At 41.1% G+C, this 9,442-nt stretch overlaps 1 long non-coding RNA gene and 1 pseudogene across 2 annotated transcripts; one reads left to right on the top strand and one right to left on the bottom strand.

Annotated features, from left to right (window-relative positions):
* Positions 1 to 703: 703 nt before the first annotated feature.
* Positions 704 to 3,668, bottom strand: LOC120684774 (annotated as a pseudogene).
* Positions 3,669 to 3,684: 16 nt separating this feature from the next.
* On the top strand, positions 3,685 to 7,473 carry LOC120686354. Of its 2 annotated transcripts, XR_005680147.1 has the most exons (6): positions 3,685 to 3,805; positions 5,513 to 5,718; positions 5,799 to 5,915; positions 6,010 to 6,205; positions 6,774 to 6,829; positions 7,017 to 7,473. It is a non-coding gene; the product is annotated as an uncharacterized LOC120686354 (long non-coding RNA). The 2 variants fall into 2 exon arrangements; XR_005680146.1 differs by having other exon boundaries at positions 6,010 to 6,829.
* Positions 7,474 to 9,442: the final 1,969 nt, after the last annotated feature.

Below are 9,442 nucleotides of genomic sequence, written 5' to 3'. Positions count from 1 at the left end.
CTGGCTTTCGCGACCTTAGCTTGCGCGCATTCGTCTTCCTCGCTCCCGCCTCATGTTTATTGGCCATGTGGTTTAAGCCTCAATCAACCATATGAATATTTGATCACCATGCTGGGTCCTTGGAGGTTTCTTGATTTGTGCCCCAAATTTCCATACCAAAAATTTTTTCATGACCACAAATCAAGTACATCACGGTTTGTTACGAGATGAGTGTTAATTTGTAGCCACCATAATTGCCTAAACTTTGCAAAATAGTTTGTCCTTCATTCGGTTTTTAGCCAACTCACTAACCGACTTTTGGCACATTTCTTTGGCTAGTGCTTGGCTTGGCTCCAGTTTGCAAACGGGGTGCTTGGTTCCCTGTCATGGTCCGTGATGTGGATGGATGGAAACCAATATGCATGCATTCACCCCAAATGATGGATAGGTGAGCTTGGTTATCCCCTTGTTCTCATCCATGCTTCAGAAAAAAAAAAGCAATAGGTGTGCCAAATCTCGCCTTGTAAGCCCATTTTTCTTGCCCATCACAGGATAAAAAACATGGGCGTGACCATTAATAATTTGGTTTTGCTGAGTTTGGCTGTAAATCAAACAAATCCACAATTCTGAACTCAAGAGGGACTGCAAGGATTACTTTATCACGTTTTCGAATTCAGTACATAACACTACATGGTAACTCCCAATTTGTATAGGCATTGCCATGTAGTGCTACAAGAATTATTCTGGTATTGAGTTATTATTAATTAGATAAGAGTGCCAATGCAAATACACTAATGGTCATGGATCTTCTTTTTGGGTGACAGGGCCTCAATAGCACTACCCAGAGGCCATGTGGCTCCAATGTAGTATTGACCGTGCTTCACCTTGGACACCAATGTGATCCTCTTCATTGGATGCACACCTACAGCAGTGTACACAGACCACATCAACCAGGAACATATGTAGTAGGTATTATTTAACAGCAGTAGAACTTCTCGATCAGTGGAAAGTAAATATAGAGAGAATCTATTCGGTGCTACTTACCGAATCCGTCAACGAGCAAAGTATACTGGTATGTTAGATCCATGCATGTGTATGGCAAATCAGTATCTGAAACATTAGGTATGCAACTTTTGCTTCCTTTACACTCAATCGGCAAGCCTTCTCTGCAGCAGCTTTGAACATGGCAGGAGTGGCCTCGGCACTAGGAGCTTTGCTGTCCATGAACCCAACCTTTCAAAGTGAAGAAGCTACTAATTCAGTTAGTGCCATTTGCAAGAATCCAAATAATTTAATGTAACAATAATAGGTTGAGAGTTGTACTACATGTGCTGCAAGGTAGTAGAAGCCCGATGTGGCGTAGGCGTAGAGGTTGTCCTGGCCAGCTCCTCCTCCACCGTTCCACACGCCATCGAATGTGCAGTTCTTTGCTTTGCACGGAGCATTCAGCTTCAGTGCCTCGGCTATCTCTTCTCTGCACTTGTCATAAACTGCCCCTTCTGGTGCGGCAGCTGCTTCATACTGCTCCCCATGATAGGTGTACTTACCTTCACAAAATCTCAAAAAAAGGACAGTTATTACCCAATAATGTAGTTGAAAACAAGAGGTTATGTCTTTCTATGCATGCAACTGGTGAACATATATACTTACTGCTAAATCAACGAAGGATGCAGAAACTGATTGGCCCATTCTTAGCCTTCAAAATCTGTACTCGTGCTGCAAGGGCACCGTAGCGCAGGTAACTGCAAGGAAAAGGTAGTCATGGCTGACTATGCCACTCGTTGAACTAATTTGAAATACTAGGCTATATATACACTTTTCCTTAATTAATAAAATAGATCAAACCTGTGAACATAAAGATTGTAATCTTTTCCTTTGAGGTACTCTTTTGTAACGTAGGGAGACTTTCCCTCGGGTACTTATGGAGCGTTTGCAGCGGCATTTGCCGAGATAGAATAAGCCATTTGCACTGATCCACCTCCCAAATCGATCACACCAACTGTCTGGGAGTAGTCTCCTCCTAGTTTATCCAAAAGATAGTTCAGAGCGACCTGCATCGTCCAAAGAAATGTGCAACAAGGTTGAACAGCAGAGTACATGAGAGAGAAAAAAAAAGAGAGAAGTTGAGAAGATTGTAGAGGGGTTTTATTTAATTTGCTGCTGCTTTGTGGATGCTAACTCGTACGTACCCATAGGTAAGATCCTTCTTGAGTTCCCGAGAGAACATTGATCCATTTGGAGTTGTACTGAAATTTGCTCTTCGTGTGGACAAGATCTCTGACTTGTATTAGATAGTGGTGTTTAGTTCTTTTGGCATCTTATATATGATGCTACATACATGCATGCATGATTGAGTTAGCACAAAACTGGAGAGTAAAATGAAAAACAACCGCTTCAAGAATTTGCTCTGCTCGCTTATCTCCGATAAGTCTCAATCCAGCGGTCCCCTGCAAGTTTGATTGGTAAGGTATGAAGAAAAGCGTTCAGAATCGTTAGCAACATTTCCATCTATATGTATGGCCAAGAAGGAACAGCTCCACACCTGTTAAGCTTTTTTTAAAGGTTTGTCTATATATATGATTTAGTTTCATGTATATACTAAATGAGCAATCCAGGATTACCGCCGGTTCTTCCCTAAACCACTTCAAACAATCCAGGTGCCTTAAATTATTTACATTACATGGCCAAAATATTCTGCTAAAAGTATTTGCATGCATGTAAACTCATGGGCACCAAGATTTGTATCCTGACGCCTGCCACAAAAGACAAAACTCCATGATTTGTAAATTCATATGCATATATTATTTAACAGAAAAAGGAAAGTTAGTTAGCGGTTTTTTTAGTACTACAATTCATATATAATGAGGTCTATACATATTGAGGTTTTTTCATCCTAGAAACTTCAACTTTCATCTACGTTCTATGAAAAGTAGTAAAATTAGAGGTGCTATATGCTTGAATCAAGGTGCCAGAACACTTGGGCCACATGGACCAAACCCAGAAATATAGAGGCAGGGGCGCAGGGCACTAAATCTTCTGTTCTTAAAAGTCAATAAGCACTCGATTAGAGAGCTCAACAGCTACTGACAGTTATATGAAAGAAGAGACCATGTAATATTTGGCAGATGGCAACAAAGTGTGTGGGCAGAGACTCAACAAGTCAACAGTCAGCAAACTTAAGGATATTAATAATGTCGATTGTGTTGCACAAGAAAAGACAAATATGCTGTCAGGCTTTCCAAAATCCAAAAGAAACAGGAAGAAAATGGAATAATACTTCTAAGATATGATCTACCTAACCATTCACAACAGTGTCACATAGCATCCAATTCTTCATATGAGATGCTGTCAGAGCATCCTTAAGCCACCCACTTCACTTTCCTTGCCTGGCCCGACCCTTCAAAGCGACACCTTTGGCTTTGCCCCTCCCTGTACAACATTCCAAGTATCCATCAAATTAAGAATAATAAAAGTTGAAATAATTGAAAATAATTCCTACCAAGATTATGCTCAACGTATCGCTAAGAACACACTTAGGCCTCGTTCGGTTGCTCCAATCCGGCCCGGAACGGACTCCAATCTGGCCGGAACGAAGTGACCCGGTTTGCAACCAGGTCTGGGCCAAAATCGTCGTTCGTTTTGGATGGCCTGGAATGGAAACGGGCCGGTTCGGCCTCCTTCCCCTCCATTCCGGCCCGGTTTCAATCCCCACCTCCCCATCCTCCGGATCCAATCCGGATCGACGCGGAGAGGGGAGGGCGACGGTGCACGGAGGGGGCGAACGACGGTGTGCGATGCGACGGCACATCGACGGCTCAGTTCCGAGGTGAGGACGGCACGGCCTTTTCCGGTGATCCCCTCGCTCTCCCCTTTGTGCTCCTCTTTCCTCCCTCCGCTAGGGTTCTTGGATCTTGGCTCCCCCTTCATCATTCCTCGGCCTTCGGAAGCTTTCCTTCTCATCGATTCTTGTGTGCCTTTGATGTCTCTTTTTGTGTTTGAGTTTTTGTAGCGAAAATGGCCTCTCATGCCATATTTCAATATAATATTTTGGTGATTGATATAGACAACACAACACTTGGACTAATATGATTGTTGAGATGACCGTTCTCAGGCTTTTAGGTTCAAGTGATGACAAAGAGCACCTACGGTTTAACCTCTTTGGTCCAAAGGACAAGAATTGAAGAGACCGTGAAGAAATACAAGTCGAAAAGATCAAAACAAAGACAATTTGCTATCACCGGTTAAACCGATGATGAGCAAATTGCACTCATCGGTGCAATGAACACAGAAGCTGCGAGCTAGGGTTTGGCACCGGATTAACCGGCGTTGGGTATTTTACACTCACCGGTGTAATGGACTTGGAGGCCGAAGAAGCAGCAGGAGTTTTACAGGCACCGGTTAAACCGGCGATCAAGGCAAAGTGAACGTCGGTGTAGTTGTCCAGAGAGTTGGTTTTTGGGAACTCTGGAACAGTTACATGCACCGGTTAAACTGGCGATGAAGATACATTCACCGGTTGATTACGTCGGTTGATTAAGGTAGCCGTTGAAGTATAACGGCTAGTTGGAAAAAGGTGCTCACCGGTTAAACCAGTGATGACACAAAGTGGATCATCAGTTTAACCGGTGATAGCGCTTTTTGTCAGCCACTTTTCCAACGGCTCTTTTGGGGTGTGTGGGCTATATATACCCCCCAAGGCCGGTTGCTACATAAGGTTGGACGCCAGAAAAGTTGAAGGAAGTGTTACCCAAGCAAACTAACATCTCCAACCATCCTAGCAAAGCTTAGTGTCATATCTAGCTTGTGAGAAGCTTTGAGAGAGTGCTTTGTGCACTTGTATAGGGATTAGTTCTTGCGAGAGCTCCCTTGAGCAAAGTCTTGCTGCGGCAAATAACTGTGTACTCGTCGTGTGACCCTCCGACTTGGTGTGGAGCGGCAATGACACTTTGTGCGGGGAAGGAGACCCCTCTTGGTGAGAAGCTCCAATAGTGAAGACGGTGCCGTTGGTGACGCTTTGAGAGAGACGGTGGCGGTAGCCTTGTCTTGGTGACTTGGCGCGACTTAGCTTTTGCTTGCCGGAAGCCTTGGTGGCGAACGCAAGACGGTGATCAAGCGAAGAGACTCGGCATCAGACTTGTTCGTGTTGGACAAGTGGCCGTGGACGTAGGGAGGGACTTGGTGTCCTAACTGAACCACGTTAAATCGTGTGTCTTGGTGTCTTCACGGGAGTTTGCATATTCTCTCCCTTACCTCTTTACTTACTGTATTACATTTCCACATTTGCTCTATCTTGCGTGCCTTTACTTTCCTAGTTAGTTTGATTAGGATTGGCTATAGGTTGCAAGTCTTTTAGGGGTAAGTAGAGAGTAGCATAGATAAACCTTAGTCATAACTAGCATGTGTAGGATGTGTTAGGTTTATCTTATGCAAATAGATTGAGCCCTAGGATAGAAAGCGATTAGCGACTCTATTCACCCCCTCCCCCTCTAGGGTCGGACACCACGGTGATCCTTACAGTTTTCCATCTCATCAGTTGCGAGGTGCCACAAGATCTCGCTGCAGCGTCGTCGTCCATGTCGCTGTGGCCGACGACGACATGCTGCTCGACGCTGCGGCCCTCTCCTTTGTGTTCACCGCCTGGAAGCAGCAGCAGCAGTATCTGGCGGCGGCCGGCCCCCTCATCGGCTTCTTCCCTGGTTGCACCACCTCGACCTCACCCGCGGGAAGTGGGCGACCACGGTAATTACTATAGCTAGCTCTGAAGTTCTCTATCTTGCTTAAACTGTATCTGAGGAATTATGTTCACCCTTTTGTTCCAGATGGTCTACTGAGTTTTGACCTGAGAAAGCAAATTCTGTTTTCCGATGTGAACTAGCACATCCTTGTATGTGTAGCCCTGATTTCCTTGGGTACTCAATCTGAATGCAATCTGAGTTGTAAGAATCAATCTGAATGTTTGCATTCTGGTTGAGACTCATGTTTTTATTTGCTTCATTTAAGCTTTGATTAACTTTATCTTTTTATTTGCAGATCTGGTTGTTCACCTTGATGGATTGCCCTATCTTGGATGCTATTTGTGACAAAGACAAAACTTATATATTAGTGGAAGTGACATTCTTTATCAAGATGTGTTGTCTCGTTGAGTAGTGCGTTGACTTGTATTGTCCTTAATACAAACATGACCCACAATTTGAAGTCATTCGATGACACTTTTGTATGGTTTTCAGTAAGTGACCTAGATGGTGTTGCTCCTTGTCTCTGTTTTCACTTGGAAAAATATCAGTACCAGTTGTCTGTTCTATAAGTGATACTATTTCTTTCTTAGGTGTTGTCACTTGAGTTACCACCTACCTGCTGAAGTCTCTTGGTGCTAAACTGTTGATGTCATATTTTGCAACTCCTTGGTTGTTTTTGAGCCTTCTTTTTTCATTTTTTCTGATTTATGTCCTATGGTAAGCGTTTGTGGCGTTGACATCCCAAGATTTTGCCATCCATCTGAACAGAGTCCTGCTATGTAATTCCATCTGAATATTAGTCATGGTGGCAACGGGAAACCATGGATGTGGACAATTTGGTGCCATGTTTGCTTTTCTTTTGTTTTCTTAAGCACGAGTTGATTCTAGTGATGCTTTGTTATCTACTATTTTTAATTTCTCAAGTCAAGGGACTATCTAGATAGACTGTCATAGCTTCCTGTTTACCTTTGTTTATGCTAAATGCAGTAAATTCTTTCATACTGCTTGTTATCTTCGTATGATATTCAAATGTGTCCTAATATCTCCCCATTGATTCAGGTTTCAACGAAATGAACTGGCATGGATGTTTTAACGAATTGGGAAGCTACTAGATGGTAGTTTACAGAACCCTAGCAGCTTAACTATTTGTCTAATTTTGTACCTGCCCTACTGATATTACACTTGCTCTACCTTTCTCAATCCAAACTATACTTCATTTGCTTCATTGAGTTCCATCCAAGATTTGTGCCATTTTGATTGCCATTTCTTGTTTGTAGAAGCTGATTTTTTTTTTCGTTGCAGTTTCAGGTCTAGAACACTCACATTTCCATGGAGTTGAAAGGCTTTGACAGTTTACCTACTGCAAGTGACTTCTACAAGTTTGGATTAAGAAGACTCTCTCCTAGATGCTACTATATGTTACCAGATGCTGAGTTATGTCATGTGATCTATGAAATGTTGACATGAGTTGAGTACTGTATTGTTTATTCCCTGTATCTGCAGCATCATTGTTTCTACAGTTTGGATTAACAAACTAGTCGTGCTTTGGGTCCATGGGGAAGTCGTATTTTCCTCATGAATATTTGCTAGTTAGTGATAAGAAGAAAACCATATAGGAATTGATCTCAAAAGCTAGAGAGGAGGTATGTTAAATTATTGCAACGGTGCATTGTGGGACAATTTGTATGTGCCGGATGTGGAAAGTTTGTATGTTTGATGAGTTGCTGCTGGTAAATTTAATTGTTGAAATCCTGTTGAAGCCTTGTTTTTGTTCCTTGTGCTGTCGAACGCATGTTTTCATGTCCAGTGGCTTTGATCCTGTCCAGGAATGGATGTTAACCAGGATTCAGTGACACTGCCGGTTTCACTCTTTCCTGACCAGGATCCAAAACAGACCCGGCATCAATCCTGTGGTGCCGAACGAGCCCTTACCAGTCCTCAGCTTCTCGTGGGGTTTGATAATGTACAATTTTCATTTTGAACCTTCTAAATCAGCCAGTTTCATATTTTTTATGAAGAAAAATGTTTCCACTCAAAACTGAAAACTTTTTCACCCAGTCCGTCCAGTCCTTAAGCACCCACCAGTTAATTTTCCACTTTCCTTCTATTGATGCCAACCAAACATTCTCGGTCACCAATCAGGCATCCACGGACGCTAATCAATCTTTCTCTTTGGTTTTGGTGACGCCAATCAATCACCGATTTTATTTCTTGAGGATATCAATCATGTGCTGATATTGGCAGCAAGAGAAACAACGACAATCAGTGATCATCTTGGTAAGTCCTATTTATTCCCCATGGTGGCTACAACAGCGCCTACAATCTTTCGACTTACCATTTATTTTATTGATTTGTTAATCGTTGTACACTTTCCATTTAAAATGGTACACTTTTTATTTAAGGGATACACTTCCATTACCAGTTATCAATCACTAGCCTATCAACTCGTGCTCCGTGCAGACTAATCAGAATTAATATAAAATAAGACTTATAGCTAATATAATTATCTATCTCATGTTCTCTTTCATCTATTAAATTTTCTAACACATACTCAAAAATACATATTTATCACTATTTAGTTACAATAAATTTTATTTTACATTACACATCCATATATGTTTGATATATATTTAACTGAATAATTTGTTTATAAATTGATATTCTTGTCTTTTCCGTCATACATGAATACATGGTGCCACATATCGTGGGTAGTATATTTATATAAAAAATAACATACGTAATATATTAATACTAACAAAAATAATAATTTAGAATTTATATTGATGTATTTTACTATTTTATTACAATTATATAATTTAGACATAGAACTGGGGTTACTTTTACTTTTAATAATGACATAGAAAGGTAATTTACACGAAGATGAGAGAGTTACTTTAGATTTTCTTTATAATGATAGAGGTGCGTAATTTGTTAGAAAAGATAACAGATCTAATGACTATTATAATTAAAGTTCTTGGATTGATGGATGAATGTTTCTGATTTTTGTGAATATTTCTTGGATTTTTCTATTTTTTAGAGTGTCCATCTAGGATTCTAGTTCTAGGTGGCTTGATGTGAGACTTCAAAAGAAACCTTCAATTAGTAATAGTAAGATATTTACCAAAATTGATAATTAATGATTCTCTTACAATTAGTAATGTCCAGAAACAATTGACTCAAATGTTGCTTTCCAGTTGAATACAAAACTTCTGCTTAATTGGTGACATATATAAAGAGTTGCAATTTTTCTTGATATTCACCTGAGACGTTCCATATTTCTTAATTTGTTGTAAATATATTTTTTATTATATTTTTTTAAGACATATGCCTATGGTACATACGTCCCCACTAGTTAAGAAAAAAGCGAGAACATTACAGAGGTAGTGGAATCAGAAGGTGACTTGTGTTGAAACAAGCTGCATTTCTCATGTCACACGCGTGCAGCACCCCAGGAATAAAGAGCTGTGCTCCAATAATCCCTATCACAACAGGATTCTCTTTTGTGGTGGTCGCATACTTTTTAGAAAAAAAAATATCTCTTCTGTCGATGAGTCGGTGATCTGAAGGATTATTGTTCCGTTGGTCTGAGAGATACCCGTAAAAGAAATTCGATTGTAGCCTCCCCGTGTGGCACGTAGATGCTTTGCTTGTGTATGTGGTTTCGTTCCGAACCAAAAGACCTTGAAAGCACCAATGGACCAAAAGTGATTTCTTTCGCCTTCATTTTT

Source organism: Panicum virgatum, chromosome 8N (genome assembly GCF_016808335.1).
Source record: "Panicum virgatum strain AP13 chromosome 8N, P.virgatum_v5, whole genome shotgun sequence".
Taxonomy (NCBI): Eukaryota; Viridiplantae; Streptophyta; class Magnoliopsida; order Poales; family Poaceae; genus Panicum; species Panicum virgatum.
Note: the sequence above shows the minus strand (reverse complement) of the source record. Positions and strands in the feature narration are given on the sequence as shown.